The 22,739-nt window shown below is 35.5% G+C and overlaps 1 long non-coding RNA gene and 1 pseudogene across 1 annotated transcript; one reads left to right on the plus strand and one right to left on the minus strand.

The window, feature by feature from the left end:
• Positions 1–6,639: 6,639 nt before the first annotated feature.
• LOC143446821 (uncharacterized) lies at positions 6,640–7,953 on the minus strand. Its single transcript, XR_013113982.1, has 2 exons — positions 7,628–7,953; positions 6,640–7,504 (listed from the first exon to the last, which is right to left on the minus strand). It is a non-coding gene; the product is annotated as an uncharacterized LOC143446821 (long non-coding RNA).
• A 9,604-nt stretch (positions 7,954–17,557) lies between these two features.
• On the plus strand, positions 17,558–21,098 carry LOC143446324 (uncharacterized; annotated as a pseudogene).
• Positions 21,099–22,739: the final 1,641 nt, after the last annotated feature.

The raw sequence follows: 22,739 nt of genomic DNA on the forward strand, positions 1-22,739 counted from the left end.
CTTTCTCGGCGAGTACTTGAAAAAAAGACAATGAGTTACATATGTCTATAGCCTACACATTGCTTTACAAGGGTAGCATATACGAAAATAATTCAGGCATGATTGCTACACTAGTTTAATGCTGTTTTACCAACGGCTGCGATTTTTTGTGAAATGATCGACCGAAGACTTGCTCATGCAGTAAACCAGTTCCGACGCAGTGGCATATTTCTTGCTCGCTATGCTTGAAATATTGACGATACGGCCTGAAAAATTTGCAGAACGCACTTTTTGAAGAGCTCAATTTAAATATATGAAGTCAGTTTGGTATAAAAGGTAAGTTAGTGAGCGATGAACTTGTTCCTACCTTTTGTTTTTTCCAGATGTGGTAAAACAAATGGATTGAAGAAAAGGGGATCCCTTACATTTACGTTGTCGGTATCGTCAAAATCGTTAAAGGCAGCCTAACACATGGTTGATAAAGTAAAAAGAATGCATGCAGAAATTCGTATTAACTTAACTTTAGACTAAATACACGACCTTTATATTTGCAGTACAGTATCCTGCTCTACCGTTGCCGTAGCTTACAGTAAAGAGAAACCCACTGTACTACAACGCCATACTTGCTTCAGGTTACTGCCTGTTTGTAAATCAGTGTTGTTAAACAAGAATGTGAAAGTGTGAAAATGTGAATGTGCTGTTCTGATCCAACACTTTCACATTCTGTCACAATCTTTGCAAGACTCTGTTCGTCACGGTCCATACAAGTAGATACAAGACCACTCGCTGCACCTGTGTGATGCAAACTGGGCAGTGAATTACAAGTGAAATGCGAACTATTTCAGGTATTTCGAGTACTTCATATAAATTAATCATCTCACAGTCAAATTCGGCTTAATTGAATGCTTCTGATGCTCATTTTTATACACAGTGTAGTCGAAGTTATTGCAATACAATTTTAGTTCTGTACTGCGGTTTCAGTAACCGACTATACTGTAAGCTAACCTATCAATGTTTAAGGAGATAGAACCAACTATGCATGTATTTGCATTTGCCACGAAATTATTCCTATATTTAAGCAACTTTCACAATTTAAATTACTTGACTCGCAATGATTTCAAAAAAGTTTAACTTTCATTCTTTGAAAGCAAAACTTTCTTTGAAAAAGAATAAAAATTCGATAGTGAAGTTTGTTCGTTTTTATCCCTCTTCATATAAGAATTAGCTCACTCTTAAACCAAAACTTTTTAAACTTGATTTTCACTCGAGTAAGATCAAAAATAGGAGAAGTCCAATTTCTGCCCGATAGAAACCGTTGCTATATTTATTCTGTTTCATTAAAGGACTTATTAGTTAGTTATTCGATCGTTTATACATTTCTTTATACAAATCATATCTGTAAACGAACATTACTGCTATAACAATTATAGTCAAAATACGTGGACTGAAATGAGAACACGGCTACTTAAAATGATCAAGGCGCATTGTTACTTAGCTAAATTAAATACTTATGTAACCAAGATTTTCCTTGGGCCAGGAAACCTCCCGCTTTTACGGCTAGTCGGTTAGCCGGTTTCTGCTCTCCTATCTTATATCAGCATTCGTTTAATAAAAACAAACATCCTTTCTGTATTAAAAGCAAATTTAGATTGATTCAACCTTCGCCCAGCACTTCCTAGCCGAGCGCAACACACCACCAACACAGACTCCACCGTTGTCAGGCACTGAGAAAATAAACGCGGGACGCTAAATACCAATTAGGCCCTAGGGGTAGCGATGTAAGACGACACTAAAAGATGTGCACATAAGAATAGTTAAAATACGGCAGCACGTGAGCTAACATAAGAAAACCTGACGAGCATGCATACGAATGAGGCAATGCACAACGCGAATAAAAACAGAAGTTGACCAACACATTGGACTAAATTAACCTACAAGATTGGAGCGAACAAACCGTGTACAATGTGAACAATTGACTCCCTACTTGGGTAATTAAAATGCAGTCTATCTAAAACTGGTAACAACTCAAACTGTAAACAATTGAATTACAAATTAGGTGACGCGATATTAAAATATGTTGGTTCTAAAACGGGTGCGTAAAAATAATCCCGTGATACTTCTACACATAATGATTTTTCTCAATGCTCCTGAAAGTGGTCGATGTCACTCTTGCTTGCTTAAGACGAATGTTTGCGCATAATGTTTGCTTGAAACGACGAGCGTGTATGAAACGTTTACCATCTCATAGAGTAAAAGCGCTATTTCATTGCGGAAAGTTTCAAACAACAGTTATAATGGCGGAAAAACTTGACGATTATCTGTGGAACAAGGAGTTGAGTTTAGCAAAGGATTTAAGGAAATGTTGTGACGAGAAAGGTGCAGAAAAAGATATAAAAGAATCAGCTGAAATTCTTCATAAAGTAGGTTTAGTTTACAAAGAAAGAAGTGAGGAATATGAATGGAGGTTTACCTTCGCTATGGCTGTGTTAACTCTGATAGGAAAAGCGCCGTCACGAATCACTACCCTCATACGTAACGCGCTTCCAGCAATACTAACCAGCATACGATTCGCGCTTATTCGAAGCGCTGCTCTCATGAATGCGGCGATTGTGAGGAAACCTTCAAATGTTGACGTAACCAAAATTGATCTTGATAAAGTTCATCGTTATGTGCTTAAACTTGCTAAAGTACAACGTGATCACTTTGATATCGATGCTTATGTCGATGAAGTTGTTCATAAGAAAATTAAATCGATGAGAGAAGAAACTAAGTTGGCTCTGGATAAACTTAATCATATTCCGGATGATGTTTCATCAGAGAGAGCACATGAGTTAGAAATGGACAAAATAAACCGAGTTAAGACACTCCAAGATAATATCGCAGCAAAATACACTGATATCATGAAGTCTATATCAGATAAGTGTATCGAAGTAATGGGAGAGCCCCCGTGTCGATACTGTGTAGCCGGAATGGGATCTTTAGCTCGTACAGAAATTACTCCATATTCAGATTTCGAACACGTTATTTTGCTCGATGATGAATTGTTGCAGAATCACGATGAAAACAGCGATCAATATCAATCCGCGTTGGAATACTTTCGATGGTTTTCGATTTTATTTCACGTAATTATATTAAGATTGGGAGAAACAATTATACCAGCAGTGTCTGTTCCATCCTTAAATAACAATCAAATCAAAGAACACAACTGGTTTTATGACGCGCATACACCGAGCGGTATCTCATTTGATGGAATGGTTTTGCATGCTTGTAAGTTTCCACTTGGTCGACAGGAAAAGACCAAGAACAAACCATGGAAAACTGAACTTATTCAACCTGTTACGAAGATGGTGAAATATTTGGATGCAGATGTTGATTTAAAGAACGGATATCACTTGGGAGACATTTTAACTAAAACAAGTTTTGTTTCTGGTTTCAAGTCAATTTATGATATATTTTCACGACGAGTAACCGACCAAATACAATCCTTGTCGATGCCCAGACAACATGAGTTGATATTAAAACAACTTGAAGAAGATCTTAATAATTTTGATGTGGGCAAACTATTGGTGCAGTTTAATGTCGCGATGTCATTCAACATCAAACGTGTTGTTTATCGAAGTTCAACTTTATTCATTGCTGCTCTCGGTCGATTGAACTCGATTTATCAGTCGCCATGTTCATGTTATGACGTCATAGACAAGTTGACAGAAAAACAAAAATTTGATTCGGAAATTGCTCATAAATTGGCCTATTCAATATCCATTGCATGTGAAGTTCGACTCAAAATTTATTGTTTGAAGAGAAAACAAGACGACATATCCCATAAACCGTTGTATTATAACATCACAGACAGCTTTCTACCTGACCTTGTTGCAGCTGTTGGAGAGAAATCTATCATCGATTATTTCAAAATAACTTGGAGTTTACAAACAATGATTCGTCGAAACAATTACAACCTTATGGAGAAAGATACTGATACCAACATAATGATTTTATTCCAGATGGGAATGTTTGAAAAAGTAGTTGAGGAATGGAACGATAATAAAGATGTTAGTACCGTTTGTAAATTGATTGTTGTTGATGCTTTAAGAATAATCTCCAGACTTGATGCTGCAATATCACTTGGAAAATCTCTTTTAACTCAACCACTTCCCGTAAATGTAACAATTCATGTTTTATTCGATATAACTATTAGTTTGGTAGAATTAGGTCGCAGAGATGATGGCGTTTGCAAAAGACTGAAAAATATTTTAGACAGTTTATCACCAAATGATTTGAATGATGTAGATGGATGGCTTGGTAAAGAAGCTTATGGTCGTTACTTACTTTTTGTTGAAAATGATCATGAAAAAGCTTTGGGCGTATTCATCAAGCTCCATGGCTCGTTGTTAAAAAGCAGGCAGGAAATTGATGGCGATGACATGGAGAAAGAAATCTGCATAAAAAGTTTTCGTTCCAAAAACTTCCATCAGATTGCATTTTGTTTGCATTTCAATGGAAACAATAAACAAGCAATTAAAAAATTAAAGGAAGCTTGGAAGCTTGAATCCGTGGAAATTGGATTAGTTCAAGAAGCAAATTTACTTTTAGGAGTTTGTTATTACGCTGACCAACTGTATAAGAAGGCAATGAAGGAGTTCGAGAGAGCATTATTACTTCATAAACGATATCCTTGCCAATGGATGGAACAGAGATTACCAAAAGTCAACATGGCAGTGGAGTGTTGTAAGGCAAAATTAAATGAACAAGATGCACTTTTATTATTTTCTACTAATGCTGAATATAGACAATTTGCTGCAACTTTATGTAATTGTCGTATTTTCTTCTAATTTGCTTTTATAATGGCTTAGAAAATATTTTCGAAATTAGAAGGTAAATTGAATTTTGTTGTGATACAAAGTATATAATTGTTCATAACAAGCAAAAGGTAAACTACAGTTCACAAATGGCTGAAGCAAACGTACGCTACTATAATGCAAAGTTTGTAAATTATTTTTAAATGCACCCAGAATTGTGCCATCTAACAGGAATGAAATTTTTTTGCATTGGTCCATATTTATCGTATTTGTGATGTAATATCCAGAACGGAATAATATGAGAAATGGTAAAATGATGTTACTTGTTATGGATTACAAGTGTCTTGTGTGCGTATGTCATTTTTGTTGATGCTTTCATTCTCTATCTATACAGAATGTCAGCGCTCACATTATTCCCCATTTTGCTGCATCATTTGTATTCTCAATGATTCTGGGAACCGGTATATATCTAAACAAATTGAATCAATTTTTAACACATTTTATTTTTTAACAAATCTTTTTCTGTTTATATACTTCATCCTTAAAAAGCAAACATTTCTAAATTAAAGAAACTACAATTTAATTTGTATAACTTGCTGTTGAAAAATGTGGCAAGAACGTTATAAATGCTGGTTTCTCTTATTTTGTTACTGGAGCAGAAAAGATAGGAAGGAGCATTAGTGAAGCTATTGCAAAATCAATCGCGCAACTAAAACTATATGTTGGTAATATAAGTCGACTTTATATTCATTAAACAAAATACTGCATATAAAGAGTTTAAGGTGGGGTAATGGGAATGCTATGAAGGTTTTCAAAAGTCCTTCAAAATGAATCACTTTTATTATAGTTTACAATATCACAACTACTTCACATCTAACTGGCTCTTTAGTACAGGCATAATCGAGCAGCACGCTATCCGATTTTTTCGCGGTAATAGCCGAGAAAAGGGATAACAATCAACGCAGTCGCGTAGGTAGCCAACCATTTTTCGCTCTCTCATCCAGGTGACAAATTCAACCAACTTTATATTCCTTACAACCCAGCGTTTATGAAGACGAATATATTCCGACGTTGGTTGGACGGCTGCATAAAAGTCGATGACGTGGCGGAGCGACGAGCAAAACTTGTTCCCCTGGACAAGAAGAACGTCATGGTTGATGATGTCATAGACGTAATCATGTTTTTGGCATCGGATAGTGCGAAAATGATCACGAGAACATGTTTATTCGTTGATGGTGCGGGACACTTGACAGGAGTCTGAATTCGTGGCTTGACCAATTATTTTTGTGTCTGTTGTCGCACGCCTAAAGTGCACACACCGAACAAACTCTCTGAAGTCACAGAATCATGGTGAATTTAATACAGTAGTGAATTATAATAATATTATGATTGGCGTATAAATTAAGCGATTGTGTGTTTCTTGCTACAAAAAGTGTCATTTCACATATGCGCATTATATGACGTATTTCGTGGCTATAAGATAATTTATCCAGCTCAACTATGACAGGTGTAGTGAAGTAGCCTACGTTTCAAGTGATTGTGATACTCTATCCAAACCGGATGCGCGACATTACTATTTTAACTAGGTGTGGCCGACACTGCACACACATTTTGAATCGTTAATTACTCGAAAACTATAGGTCGTAAACTGATCGGATTTTTACAGGTTGGTAGCAAAAACATCTGGCTTCCTGTATACATCATAATTTTAAAACTAAAGAAAGTGCATTTAGTGTAAATTAAGTACTTCTACAAGTGATACATTTCTAGAAGTATTTCTTGTTACGCCGCGGCCCCGCTGTGCAGAAAACCAGCTGACTGCGAGAAGAGAACACCAGAGAATAAATAGTTAGTTGAGTTAGTGGTGCGTGAATGAGTAAACGAAAACGATTCGCTTTAATGCGGAGAGCGAGCAAAATTATGAAAACATGACAATATTTCAAAAATTACAAAATCAAACTCTATAAAACAAGCATGGACAGATAGCTGAACAGTTTTTAGGAAAAGTCACCAAATTTCAAATTTCTACAGCAAACAGTGCAACTGTACGCCACGTTTTGCTGTGACTGTGTGCAGGGGAGGCCACACTTAGTGTAAATAGGGTTAAGTAGCATTTCTACCACAAATTTTAATGACGACTACGTTCGCTTCTTTACTTTTCTCTGTTGACGTAATCATGCCGTCAAAATTTCATTGGTTGGAAACAATGTCTTTCTATGACGCATCGCATTCGTGTCGATTTGTAATTGGTTATGACACATATAAAGTACGTCTTAACGACTGAAGTGGAAAAAATACTTTCTGTTTTGGAAGAAATTCGTGATTTGCTGTTTGTTTGGAAAACATCTAGAATTGATTTGGAATGAAATTCTTGTACTACGTAATCAAATTGTGGCTACATTAGGAATATACACATTTGGACTTTTATGAATGCTGGCTAGAAGAAACAAATAAGCGAAAGTATAAACAACGGAGTCAAAAAGTTAAATAAACAAAAGGAGTTCTCAAGGACAAATATAATCATTGGCTTTAGACAATTCCAATACATTTATATAACCCCCATCGCTATGGCATCCTTGAAGGAGAAATTAATTATTTCTTTAATATGTTTCTTTGAGCGGCATTTAAAATTGTTCTATTATGTTTCGTAAAACTTTATTTCATTTCTTTTGGTTTTCACCGGAATTCTTCGGACGAGGTATTCGCAGTGACGCAAGGATAGTGAAGCCCTAAAACGCAATCAAAAGTTAACAGTATTACTATATAACTATTATAGATATAACTATATCGATTATATAACTCATAAGCTATAACATCACAGTTAAAAGGAAAAATGTTTTCAGGAAATTTACCGTGGCTGTGACTTCCTGCAAATCCACCAGAGTGTTTGGACCGTTAGCTTTTTTGATCTGGCCTTTCTCGGACTCAGTCGATTTAATTTGATCGTCAGACTCGACTGTCATAGAATCATCGTCCTGTAGTGTATCTAGCAAGGCATCTATGATCGCTTCTTTCCTACTGGGATCTTTTTCCTTGAAAATTTGGATGTATTTGACTTCTTTATCAGTCTAATATCACAGCAAACACCAAAAAATACCGTTTAAGTAATAAAGCGCCAGACACCGCAGGTGAGTTGTAACTCAATGAAAATCTTTTAAACTCGCGACCAGTCTTTTACCGGCGCTTTGTTCGGAGTAAGTGATTGTCTGGTCTTATATCCACGGAAATTTGCTTGTATCAAGGTCGCGGCTTTCGCTGCGTCACAGTCGCCTGGAACAACGTCATAATGAGACAACGTGATAATGTTTGTGTTGTTGGAACGTTGGTGATGTTTGATGCTTGCCAAGCTTTGTGTTCTCCATATGAAAAATCTTTCAACGAATAAAAGCAGACGATTAATTATTCACATATCGTTACAAAGTTACTTTCCGCTCCTTGCTAAAAAGCGCGCATTTTCTGATGGATTTGATACTTCCATTTTGGGATTTATACAAACTTCCAAAAACTTGTGAACACAAAGGATTATTTGTAGCTGTAGATAGTTACTGTACTGCCTTATACCCATTAATGCCAGCTTTCGGGTTTGCATTATATACGCACAAACATGAACTTTCGTATATGGTTGGCTCATTATTACGTCATTTATATAAATTAATGCGTAGCAAATAACCGTAGTTTAGTTTATGTGTTTAAAGATCTTCTCTTTGAAAACAATCATCGTGCTTAGGGATCTTTATAGGAAATTCATTACAGTAAAAACACATCCATGACGATGTTTTAAACTTAAGTTTCGATCTTTCAACGCAAGCTCTGTTTATGCCCCTTCTTGTTCGGAATGACCTTAAGTCTTTTTATAGTGGGTAAAAAAAGTACAACAACAAGCACAGTCAGATTCTTAATTTTGTTTCGGTTAAAGTTATGCGGTTTCAGTAAAGTTTTTAACTGCGCCTATTCATAACAATCAAAATACACGATGCCGCAATAGGAATTTTTAACAGGTCAGCTCAAAATTTAGTTTTTCGCAAAGGCAATCAGTAACGGTACCAAAGTCCACTGTTCGGTGAAATCGCGATATTTGTGGATGTTGGACTGGAAAATATAATACGAGTGAGAAGGTGAGTCACAAAACATAAAATGTGAAAGAAAATTGATTAGTGAAGACAAAAACACAACAAACATAATTTTGTTAAAAATGAACTATATCGCTTCGTTGTGATGAATTACCTGGGTTAATAAAATCGAATTGTTGCAGTAATTTGTTAAATACCAACGTAAGCTACATTAAAGGCTTCTGTAACAAACTGCTACATGACATGCACACTGCTGGACAACAAACTGCTGTTTGGTTTAACGACTGCTGCAGTATTTTATTTCCTGGTTAATCATTTTCAACATTGTGTTTACTTATGATGAATAAACGCAACCAGAGCGCATATCTGAACAAGTTAACGCCATTTCGTATAAATGTTTCCAAATGAGAACAGTCATGTCAAATATCATGAAAGATTTTCTCTGGAACAAGGAATTGAGTTTAGCAAAAGATTTAAGGAAATGTTGCGACGAGAAAGGTAAAGAAAAAGATATAAAGGAATCGGCTAAAATTCTTCATCAACTAGGTTTAGTTTACAAAGAAAGAAGTGAGGAATTGCAATGGAGGTTTACTTTCGCCATGGCTGTGTTAACTCTGATAGGAAACTCGCCATCACGAATCACTGATCTCATACGTAACGCGCTTCCAGCAATACTAACCAGCATACGATTCGCGCTTATTCGAAGCGCTGCTCTCATGAATGCGGCGATTGTGAGGAAACCTTCAAATGCTGACGAAATCAAAAACAATCTTGATAAACTTCATCGTTATTTGCTTAAACTTGCTAAAGTACAACGTGATCACTTTAATGTTGATGCCTATGTCAATGAAGTCGTTCGTGAGAAAATTAAATTGATGAGAGAAGAAACTAAGTTGGCTCTGGATAAACTTAAACATATTCCGGATGATGTTTCATCAGAGAGAGCACATGAGTTAGAAATGGACAAAATAAACCGAATTAAGACACTCCAAGATAATATCGCAGCAAAATATACTGATATCATGAAGTCTGTATCAGATAAGTGTATAGAAATCATGGGAAAGCCCCCCTGTCGATACTGTGTAGCCGGAATGGGATCTTTAGCACGTAAAGAAATTACTCCATATTCAGATTTCGAACACGTTATTTTGCTCGATGATGAATTGTTGCAGAATCACGATGAAAACAGCGATCAATATCAATCTGCGTTGGAATACTTTCGATGGTTTTCCATTTTATTTCACGTAATTATATTAAGATTAGGTGAAACAATTATTCCAAGAGTGTCTGTTCCATCCTTAAATAACAATCAAATGAAGGAACACAACTGGTTTTATGACGCTCATACACCGAGTGGTATATCGTTTGATGGAATGGTTTTGCATGCTTGTAAGTTTCCAATTGGTCGACAGGAAAAGACCAAAAACAAACCGTGGACAACTGAACTTATTCAACCTGTTACGAAGATGGTGGAATATTTGGATGCAGATGTTGATTTAAAGAACGGATATCACTTGGGAGATATTTTAACTAAAACAAGTTTTGTTTCTGGTTTCCAGTCAATTTATGATAAATTTTCACAGCAAGTAAATGATCGAATACAATCCTTGTCGATGCCCACACAGCATGAGTTGATATTAAAACAACTTGAAGAAGATCTTAATAACTTTGATGTGGGTAAACTATTGGCGCATTTTATTCCCGCGATGTCATTCAACATCAAACGTGTTGTTTATCGAAGTTCAACTTTGTTCATTGCTGCTCTCGGTCGATTGAACTCGGTTCATCAGTCGCCTTGTTCATGTTATGACGTCATAGATAAGTTGACAGAGAAACAAAAATTTGATTCAGAAACTGCTCATAAATTGGCCTATTCAATATCCATTGCATGCGAAGTGCGACTCAAAATTTATTGTTTGAAGGGGAAACAAGACGACATGTCCCAGGAACCGTTGTATTTTGACATCACAGCTGACAGCTTACTACCTGACCTTGTTGCAGCTGTTGGTAAGAAATCTGTCGTCGATTATTTCAAAACAACTTGGAGTTTACAAAAAATGATTCTTCAAAAAAATTACAACCTTGTGGAGAGAAATACTGATACCAACATAATGATTTTATACCAGATGGGAATGTTTGAAAAAGTAGTTGAGGAATGGAACGATAATAAAGATGTTAGTATCGATTGTAAAGTGGTTGTTGTTGATGCTTTAAGATTCACCTCAAGTCATGAAGCTGCAATATCACTTGGCAAATCTCTTTTAATTCAACCACTTCCCGTAAATGTAACAATTTATTTATTATTCTATATAACTAATGGTTTGGTAGCATTAGGTCGCAGAGATGATGGAGTTTGCAAAAGACTAAAAAATATTTTAGACAGTTTATCACCAAATGGTTTGAATGATATGGATAGATGGCTTGGTCAAGAAACTTATGGCCTTTACTTACTTAGTGTTGATAATGATCATGAAAAAGCTTTGGGTCAATTCATCAAGCTCCATGGCTCGTTGTTAAAATGCACGCAGACCATTGATGGCGATGACATGAAGAAAAAAATTGGCTCAAAATACTTTTTTTTCAGAAACTTACATCACATTGCTATTTGTTTGCATTTCAATGGAAACAATAAAGAAGCAATTAAGAAATTAAAGGAAGCTTTCAAATCATTCAATCAACTTGGATCCGTGGAAATTGGATTAGTTCAAGAAGCAAATTTGCTTTTAGGAGTTTGTTATTACGCTGAGAAACTGTATAGGAAGGCAATAAAGGTAATTGAGAGAGCATTATTACTTCATAAACGATATCCTTGCCAATGGATGGAACAGAGATTACCATACGTCAACATGGCAGTGAAGTGTTGTAAGGCAAAGTTAAATGAACAAGATGCACTTTTATTGTTTTCTACTAATGCTGGATACAGACAGTTTGCTGCAGCTTTATGTGATTATCGTATTTTCTTCTAATTTGCTTTTATAATGGTTTAGAAAATATTTTCGAAATTAGAAGGTGCCGTTATTCTTAGCTTTATTTAACGTAAATCATTCATCTGAAATAATAGAATAATAGTAAAGCAATAATAAGAGAAAAGCAACAAAACCTCACAGCTCGAAAGATGTTCGTTTGACACAATACCAACAGTGAAGTAGTCGTGTCTACCAGTAAGAACTGCCCGAAACAGAAGCGAAACACACGAAGTAATTAAGATAAAACGGGGCGAATTAACTAAGGAATTTTCATTACAGAAGGTAAATTGAATTTTGTTGTGATACAAAGTATATAATTGTTCATAACAAGCAAAAGGTAAACTACAGTTTACAAATGGCTGAAGCAAACGTAAGCTATTATAATGCCATGTTTGTAAATTATTTTTAAATGTAATCAGAATTGTGTCATTATGTCATCGTATGTCATTTTTGTTGATGCTTTCATTCTCTATCTATACAGAATGTCAGTGCTCACATTATTTCCCATTTTGCTGCATCATTTGTATTCTCAATGATTCTGGGAACCGGTATATATCTAAACAAATTGAATCAATTTTTAACACATTTTATTTTTTAACAAATCTTTTTCTGTTTATATACTTCATCCTTAAAAAGCAAACATTTCTAAATTAAAGAAACTACAATTTAATTTGTATAACTTGCTGTTGAAAAATGTGGCAAGAACGTTATAAATGCTGGTTTCTGTTATTTTATTACTGGAGCAGAAAAGATAGGAAGGAGCATTAGTGAAGTAATCGGAAAAGCTATTGAAAAATTATTATTGAAGCTATTAGTGAAGCTATTGAAAAATCAATCGCGCAACTAAAACTATATGTTGGTAATATAAGTCGACTTTATATTCATTAAACAAAAAACTGCATATAAAGAGCTTAAGGTGGGGTAATGGGAATGCTATAAAGGTTTTCAAAAGTCCTTCAAAATGAATGACTTTTATTATAGTTTACAATATCACAACTACTTCACATCTAACTGGCTCTTTAGTACAGGCTTAATCGAGCAACACGCTATCCCATTTTTTTGCAGTAATAGCCGAGAAAGGGATAAGAATAAACGCAGTCACGTAGGTAGCCAACAGTTTTCGCTGTCTCATCCAGGCAAAAAATTCAACCAGCTTTATATTCCTTACAACCCAGCGTTAATGGAGACGAACATATTACAACGTTGGTTGGACGGCTGCATAAAAGTCGATGACGTGGCGGAGCGACGAGCAAAAGTTGTTCCCCTGGACAGGAAGAACGTCATGGTTGATGATGTCATAGACGCAATCATGTTTTTGGCATCGGATAGTGCGAAAATGATCACGAGAACATGTTTATTCGTTGATGGTGCGGGACACTTGACAGGAGTCTGAATTCGTGGCTTGACCAATTATTTTTGTGTCTGTTGTCGCACGCCTAAAGTGCACACACCGCACAAACTCTCTGAAGTCACAGAATCATGGTGAATTCAATACAGTAGTGAATTATAATAATATTATGATTGGCGTATAAATTAAGCGATTGTGTGTTTCTGGCTACAAAAAATGTCATTTAACATATGCGCATTATGACGTATTTCGTGGCTATTATAAGATAGTTTGTCCATCTCAGCAATGACGGGTGTAGTGAAGTAGCCTACGTTTCAAGTGATTGTGGTACCCTATCCAAACCGGGTGCGCGACATTACTATTTTAGCTAGGTGTGGCCGACATTGCACACACATTTTTAATCGTTAATTACTCGAAAACTATACGTCGTAAACCGATCAGATATTTACAGGTTAGTAGCAAAAACATCTGGCTTCCTGTATACATCATAATTGTGAAACTAAAGAAAGTGCATACTAGTGTACATTAAGTATTTCTACAAGTGATACAGTTCTTGTTACGCCGCGCCCCGCTGTGCGGAAAACCAGCTGACTGCGAGAAGAGAACACAAGAGAATAGTTAGTCGAGTTATTGGTGCGTGAATGAGCAAACGAAAACGACATACTTTCAAAATTTCGAAAATATGACAATACTTCAAAAATTATAAACTCCAACTTTATAAAACAAACATGGACAGATACCTGAACATTTTCAAGGAAAAGTCATCAAATTTCAAATTTCTACAGCAAATAATGCAACTGCACGCCACGTTTTGCTGTGACTGTGTGCAGGGGAGGCCACAACTAGTGTAAATAGGGTTAAGTAGCATTTCTACCACAAATAGTAATGATGACCACGTTTGCTTGTTTACTTTTCTCTGCTGACGTAATCTTGCCGTCAAAATTTCATTGGTTGGAAATAATATCTTCCTATGACGCATTGTATTCGTGTCGATTTGTAATTGGTTATGACTAGGGCCATTTTTATTTTGACCTAAAAAAAAAATTTTTTGACTTTATTTTTATCAAATTTTAACTTTATTTTGACCTAACGAAATTGCTTATTTGTAGAGGCCACAGTTCTTCCTCCAGTTACCCAAACATAATATTTTGTCGATTTCAGACCCAAACGTAATATTTTGTCGAAAAGTCAAGGTGTTATATTGATTATAAAAAGTGCGTCGTGTTCTTTGGCGATAGATTTAGGTACCTTGTTTTATTTTGTCCTTGTGAAAAGGGCACTTTGCCTCGATTTTCTCCGCATGGTAAATTCTAATAAACAGCAAATTAAACAGGGAATGCTTGTTGTTACTTCAATCCAGCTTGATGGTGTTTACTTTTCCTGTGGCCTTCAACAAAATACTTTTTATCGCACTTCACTATAACCTCGCAAAAATTGCACCTTAAATCACCCCCGGGAGTTGCAATTCATCAGAAAAATCTCGACAAATCTGTCTAACTTTTGCTGAAGACGATTTAGCTTGCTTAGGCATTTTTGTATTACAGAATGTCAGTAGGCTATTCCTAAAATTCAAACTGTTAATCTTCGAAAAGACCACGTTTATGAAGAGGAAGTGTTTTGTAAGAGTTATTTAAATACGTAACAATGAATAAACAATGGACAATTTGCGATAAAAGTTACTGCTGATCCAAGTGGGCATCGTGACTTATTTCCTGCTTTTATGGGTTAATATGGTTTAATTGTGTCGCAGTTCCTAATTTACAATGCTTCCACGAGGATTTTTACAAGAATTACTCTCAAGAAACACAAAAACTTTGTAAAAAGCCATATTTTGACAAATTTTGACTTTATTGAAAATTTTGACTTTATTGTAAATTTTGACTTTATTTTGACCTATTAACTTCTCAGAAACAATCCCCTAGGTGCTGAAAACAACTTTATTCTATGATTCGTGGTCAGACGAGGTCCTTAAAAATTTTTGACTTTATTGACTTTTGCGGGCCCTAGTTATGACACATATAAAATACGTCTTAATGACTGAAGTGCAAGAAATACTTTCTTCTTTGGAAGAAATTCGTGATTTGCTGTTAGTTTGGGAAAACATCTAGAATTGATTTGGAATGAAATTCTTGTACTACGTAATGAAATTGTGGCTAAATTAGGAATATAAGAATTTGGACTTTTATGAATGCTGGCTAGAAGAAACAAATAAGCGAAAGTATAAATAACGGATTCAAAAAGTTTAATAGACAAAAAGAGTTCTCAAGGACAAATATAACCACTGGCTATAGATAATACCGATACATTAATATAACCCGTCATCGCTATAGCATTGTTGAAGGGGAAATTATTTCTTTAACATGTTTCTTTGAGCGGCATTTAAAATTGTTCTATTATGTTTCGAAAAACTTTATTTCATTTCTTTTGGTTTTCACTGGAATTCTTCGGACGAGGTATTCGCAGTGACGCAAGGATAGTGAAGCCCTAAAACGCAATCAAAAGTTAACGGTATTACAGTCGATTTTAAAACTCATCCGTTATAACATCGTATGTAAATGGAAAAGTGTTTTCAGGGTATTTACCGTGGCTGTGACTTCCTGCAAATCCACCAGAGTGTTTGGACCGTTAGCTTTTTTGATCTGGCCTTTCTCGGACTCAGTCGATTTAATTTGATCGTCAGACTCGACGGTCATAGAATCATCGTCTTGTAGTGTATCTAGCAAGGCATCTATGATCGCTTCTTTCCTACTGGGATCTTTTTCCTTGAAAATTTGGATGTATTTGACTTCTTTATCAGTTTAATATCACAGCAAACACCGCAAAATACCGTTTAAGTGATAAAGCGCCAGACACCGCAGGTGAGTTGTAATTCATAGAAAATCTTTTAAACTCGCGACCAGTATTTTACCGGCGCTTTGTTCGGAGTAAGTGATTGTCTCGTCTTGTATCCACGGTAATTTGCTTGTATTAAGGTCGCGGCTTTCGCTGCGTCACGGTCGCCTGGATAAACGTCATAATGAGACAACGTGATAATGTTTGTGTTGTTGGAACGTTGGTGATGTTTTATGCTTGCCAAGCTTTGTGGTCTCCATATGAAAAATCTTTCAACGAATAAAAGCAGACGATTAATTATTCACATATCGTTACAGAATTACGTTCCGGTCCTTGCTAAAAAGCGTGCATTTTCTGATGGATTTGATATTTCAATTTTGGGATTTATACAAACTTCCAAAAACTTGTGAACACAAAGGATTATTTGTAGCTGTAGATAGTTACTGTACTGCCTTATACCCATTGCTGCTAGCTTTCGGGTTTGCATAAAATACACACAAACATGAACTTTCGTATATGGTTGGCTCATTCTTCCGTCATTTATATATATTAATGCGTAGCAAATAACCGTAGTTTAGTTTATGTGTTTAAAGATCTTCTCTTTAAAAACAATCATCGTGCTTAGGGATCTTTATAGGAAATTAATTACAGTAAAAACACATCCATGACGATGTTTTAAACTTCAACGTCTCGATTTTTCAACGCAAGCTCTGTTTATGCCCCTTCTTGTTCGGAATCACGTTAAGTCTTTTTATAGTGAGTAAAAAAAGCTCTAAATTAAATCAAAGTAGACTACAACAACAAGCACAGTCAGATTCTTAATTTTGTTTCTGTTAAAGTTATGCGCTTTCAGTAAAGTTTTTAACTGCGCCTATTCATAACAATCAAAATACACGATGACACAATAGGAATTTTTAACAGGTCCGCTCAACATTTAGTTCTGCGCAATTGCAATCAGTAACGGTACCAAAGTCCACTGTTCGGTGAAATCGCGATATTTGTGGATGTTGGATTAGCAAATATAATACGAGTAAGAAGGTAAGTCACGAAACATAAAATGTGAAAGAAAATTGGTTAGTGAAGATAAAAACACAACAAACATAATTTTGTTAAAAATGAACTAAATTGCTTCGTTGTGATGAATAACCTGGGTTAATAAAATCGATTCCTTGCAGTAATCTCTTAAATACCAACGTAAGCTACATTAAAGGCTTATGTAACAAACTGCTACATGACATGCACACGGCTTGACAACAAACTGCTGCGTGAATTAACGACTGCTGCAGCAATTTATTTCCTGGTTAATCATTTTTAACATTGTGTTTACTTATGCTAAATAAACGCAACCCGAGCGCATATCTGAACAAGTTAACGCCATTTCGTATCAAAGTTTCTTAATGACAACAGTCATGTCAAATATCATGAAAGATTTTCTCTGGAACAAGGAATTGAGTTTAGCAAAAGAAAATGTTGCAACGAGAAAGGTAAAGAAAATGATATAAAAGTATCAGCTAAAATTCTTCATCAACTAGGTTTAGTTTACAAAGAAAGAAGTGAGGAATTTCATTGGAGGTTTACTTTCGCCATGGCTGTGTTAACTCTGATAGGAAACGAGCCATTTCGAATCACTGATCTTATACGTAACGAGCTTCCCGCAATACTAACCAGCATACGATTCGCGCTTATTCGAAGCGCTGCTCTCATGAATGCGGCGATTGTGAGGAAACCTTCAAATCTTGATAAAATCAAAAACGATCTTTATAAACTTCATCGTTATGTGCTTAAACTTGCCCAAGTACAATGTGATCATTTTGATGTTGATGCTTATGTCAATGAAGTTGTTCGTGAGAAAATTAAGTCGGTGAGAGAAGAAACAAAGTTGGCTCTGGATAAACTTAATCATATTCCGGATGATGCTTCATCAGAGAGAGCACATGAGTTAGAAATGGACAAAATAAACCGAGTTAAGACACTCCAAGATAATATTGCAGCAAAATACACTGATATCATGAAGTCTGTATCAGACAAGTGTATGGAAATCATGGGAAAGCCCCCTTGTGGATACTGTGTAGCTGGAATGGGATCTTTAGCTCGTAAAGAAATTACTCCATATTCAGATTTCGAACACGTCATTTTGCTCGATGATGAATTGTTGCAGAATCACGATGAAAGCAGTGATCAATATCAATCTGCGTTGGAATACTTTCGATGGTTTTCGGTTTTTTTCACATAATTTTATTAAGATTAGGAGAAACAATTATTCCAGCAGTGTCTGTTCCATCTTTAAATAACAATCAAATTAAGGAACACAACTGGTTTTATGACGCTCATACACCGAGTGGTATTTCGTTAGATGGAATGGTTTTGCATGCTTGTAAGTTTCCAATTGGTCGACAGGAAAAGACCAAGAACAAACCATGGACAACTGAACTTATTAAACCTGTGACGAAGATGGTGGAATATTTGGATGCAGATGTTGATTTAAAGAACGGATATCACTTGGGAGACATTTTAACAAAAACAAGTTTTGTTTCTGGTTTCAAGTCAGTTTATGATAAGTTTTCACGACGAGTAAAGAAACAAATCCAATCCTTGTCGATGCCCAGACAATATCAATTGATATTAAAACAACTTGAAGAAGATCTTAATAATTTTGATGTGGGAAAACTATTGGTGCAGTTTAATCCCATAAAAACATTCAACATCAAACGTGTTGTTTATCGAAGTTCAACTTTATTCATTGCTGCTCTCGGTCGATTGAACTCGATTTATAAGTCGCCTTGTTCATGTTATGACATCATAGATAAGTTGACAGAAAAACAAAAATTTGATTCAGAAACTGCTCATAAATTGGCCTATTCAATATCCATTGCATGTGAAGTTCGTCTCAAAATTTATTGTTTGAAGGGGAAACAAGACGACATGACCCAGAAACCGTTGTATTTTAATATCACAGCCATCTTACTACCTGATCTTGTTGCAGCTGTTGGAGAGAAATCTGTCGTCGATTATTTCAAAACAACTTGGAGTTTACAAAAAATGATTCGTCAAAACAATTACAACCTTGTGGAGAGAAATACTGATACCAACATAATGATTTTATACCAGATGGGAATGTTTGAAAAAGTAGTTGAGGAATGGAACCATAATAAAGATGTTAGTATCGTTTGCAAAGTGTTTGTTGTTGATGCTTTAAGATTCACCTCCAGACTTGATGCTGCAATATCACTCGGCAAATCTCTTTTAATTCAACCAATTCCCGTAAATGTAACAATTCATGTTTTATTCGATATAACTATTACTTTGGTAGAATTAGGTCGCAGAGATGATGGAGTTTGCAAAACACCAAAGAATATTTTAGACAGTTTATCACCAAATGATTTGAATGATGTAGATGGATGGCTTGGTCAAGAAGCTTATGGCCGTTACTTACTTAATGTTGATAATAATCATGAAAAAGCTTTGGGCGTATTCATCAAGCTCCATGGCTCGTTGTTAAAAAGCACGCAAACCACTGATGGCGATGACATGGAGAAAGAACTCTTTACAAATTATTTGTTTTCCAAAAACTTACTTAACATTGCATTTTGTTTGCATTTCAATGGAAACAATAAACAAGCAATTAAAAAATTAAGGGAAGCTTGGAAGCTTGAATCCGTGGAAATTGGATCAGTTCAAGAAGCAAATTTACTTTTAGGAGTTTGTTATTACGCTGAGCAACTGTATAGGAAGGCAATGAAGGAGTTCGGGAGAGCATTATTACGTCATCAACGATATCCTTGCCAATGGATGGAACAGAGTACACCAAAAGTCAACATGGCAGTGAAGTGTTGTAAGGCAAAATTAAATGAACAAGATGCACTTTTATTATTTTCTACTGATGCTGGATACAGACAGTTTGCTGCAACTTTATGTAATTATCGTTTTTTCTTCTAATTTGCTTTTATAATGGCTTAGAAAATATTTTCGAAATTAGAAGGTAAATTGAATTTTGTTGTGATACAAAGTATATAATTGTTCATAACAAGCAAACGGTAAACTATAGTTTACAAATGGCTGAAGCAAACGTACGCTACTATAATGCTATGTTTGTAAATTATTTTTAAATGCAACCAGAATTGTGCCATCTAACAGGAATGAAATTTTTTTGCATTGGTCCATATTTATCTTATTTGTGATGTAATATCCAGAACGGAATAATATGAGAAATGGTAAAATGATGTTACTTGTTATGGATTACAAGTGTCTTGTGTGCGTATGTCATTTTTGTTGATGTTTTCATTCTCTATCTATACAGAATGTCAGTGCTCACATTATTTCCCATTTTGCTGCATCATTTGTATTCTCAATGATTCTGGGAACCGGTATAATTTATATCTAAACAAATTGAATCAATTTTTAACACATTTTATTTTTTAACAAATCTTTTTCTGTTTATATACTTCATCCTTAAAAAGCAACCATTTCTAAATTAAAGAAACTACAATTTAATTTGTATAACTTGCTGTTGAAAAATGTTGCAAGAACGTTATAAATGCTGGTTTCTCTTATTTTATTATTGGAGCAGAAAAGATATTAAGGAGCATTGGTGAAGCTATTGAAAAATCAATCGCGCAATTAAAACTATATGTTCGTAATATAAGTCGACTTTACATTCATTAAACAAAATACTGCATATAAAGAGCTTAAGCTTAAGGTAATGGGAATACTATAAAGCAGGGGTTCTTAAACTTTTTGGCACACGCCCCCCTTGACGGTACCTAAAAATTTCGCGCCCCCCTCATTGCAAAATAAAAAAGCATTAAACAAAACAACAATTTATTTTCAATTAACTTTCATTAATGAGAAGGATGTAGTTGTTTTTGGGAAACCAAACGATTAATTTGAGGCTTTGTGGAAGATAATGCACATCTTAGGTCGGCTGCACAGTCAAGTTTGTTCCAAGGTTTTGTCTTTATGTTCATGAAGATGACGCTGCAAACGATGGTTCCACGACAATTAAACGTGTGAAATTGACCGCGAACAAACTCACCGGGGACAACTGACCGTGACGTAAATTTACCTACAACCAACTGACCTCAAATCATATTATCACTTAAATCATATAATTTGAATAAAAAACAATGCTAATTTCTGTAAAAAATAAAAATAAAATGCGTAGCGGTTGATTTGTGTCGCCGGCCAATTTGTTGCCGGTCAGTTGACCACGACCAATTAATTATCGCCGGTGAATTTGTTCACGGTCCATTGACGTGATCCCAGTATTTTTATTATGTGTGGTCGGCTTCTTGTATACATCATAATTGTAAAACTAAAGAAAATGCATTTAATGTAAATTAAGTATTTCTACGAGTGATACATTTGTAAAAGTTTTTCTTGTTACCCCGCCCCCCGTTGTGAGAAAAACAGGTCACCGCAAAAAGAGAAGACAAGAGAACAGTTAGTCGAGCTAGGTGTGCATGATTGAGTAAACGAAAACGATACGCTTCAATGTGGAGAAACAGCAAATATTTTGACGTAACAATTGACGTATTTCGGAATCCAAATTTCAAAAATACAATTGCCATCGTGACACACTTTAAAATTTTAGTAAAAATGACCTTATAGTGAAAGTCAAGAAAGCATGTTTAGACATAGCTCATATACAGCTTGTCATCTCTCGCGCCCCCCTTACGAATGTTACACTCCCCCCAGTTTAAGAACCACTGCTATAAAGGTTTTCAAAAGTCCTTCAAAATGAATCAGTTTTATTATAGTTTACAATATCACAACTACTTCACATCTAACTGGCTCTTTAGTACAGGTTTAATCGAGCAACACGCTATCCCATTTTTTTGCAGTAATAGCCGAGAAAGGGATAAGAATAAACGCAGTCACGTAGGTAGCCAACAGTTTTCGCTGTCTCATCCAGGCGACAAATTCAACCAACTTTACATTTCTTACAACCCAGCGTTTATGGAGACGAACATATTACAACGTTGGTTGGACGGCTGCATAAAAGTCGATGACGTGGCGGAGCGACGAGCAAAAGTTGTTCCCTTGGACAGGAAGAACGCCTAAAATGCACACACCGAACAAACTCTCTGAAGTCACAGAATCATGGTGAATTTAATACAGTAGTGATTTATAATAATATTATGATTGGCGTATAAATTAAGCGATTGTGTGTTTCTGGCTACAAAAAGTGTCATTTAACATATGCACATTATATGACGTATTTCGTGGCTATAAAATAATTTATCCAGCTCAACTATGACAGGTGTAGTGAAGTAGCCTACGTTTCAAGTGATTGTGATACTCTATCCAAACCGGATGCGCGACATTACTATTTTAACTAGGTGTGGCCGACATTGCACACACATTTTTAATCGTTAATTACTCGAAAAACTATAGGTCGTAAACTGATCAGATTTTTAAATGTTAGTAGAAAAAACATCTGGCTTCCTGTATACATTATAATTGTAAAACTAAAGAAAATGCATTTAGTGTATATTAAGTATTTCTACAAGTGATACATTTCTTGAAGTTTTTCTTGTTACGCCGCGCCCCCGTTGTGGGGAAAACCAGTTGACTGCGAGAAGGGAACACAAGAGAATAAATAGTTAGTTGAGTTAGTAGTGCGTGAATGAGTAAACGAAAACGAATCGCTTCAATGCGGAGAGAGAGCATAATTATGAAAACATGACAATATTTCAAAAATTACAAAATCAAACTCTATAAAACAAACATGGACAGATAGCTCAACAGT

The sequence above is a fragment of the Clavelina lepadiformis genome, chromosome 2 (genome assembly GCF_947623445.1).
Source record: "Clavelina lepadiformis chromosome 2, kaClaLepa1.1, whole genome shotgun sequence".
In the NCBI taxonomy this organism is placed as follows: domain Eukaryota; kingdom Metazoa; phylum Chordata; class Ascidiacea; order Aplousobranchia; family Clavelinidae; genus Clavelina; species Clavelina lepadiformis.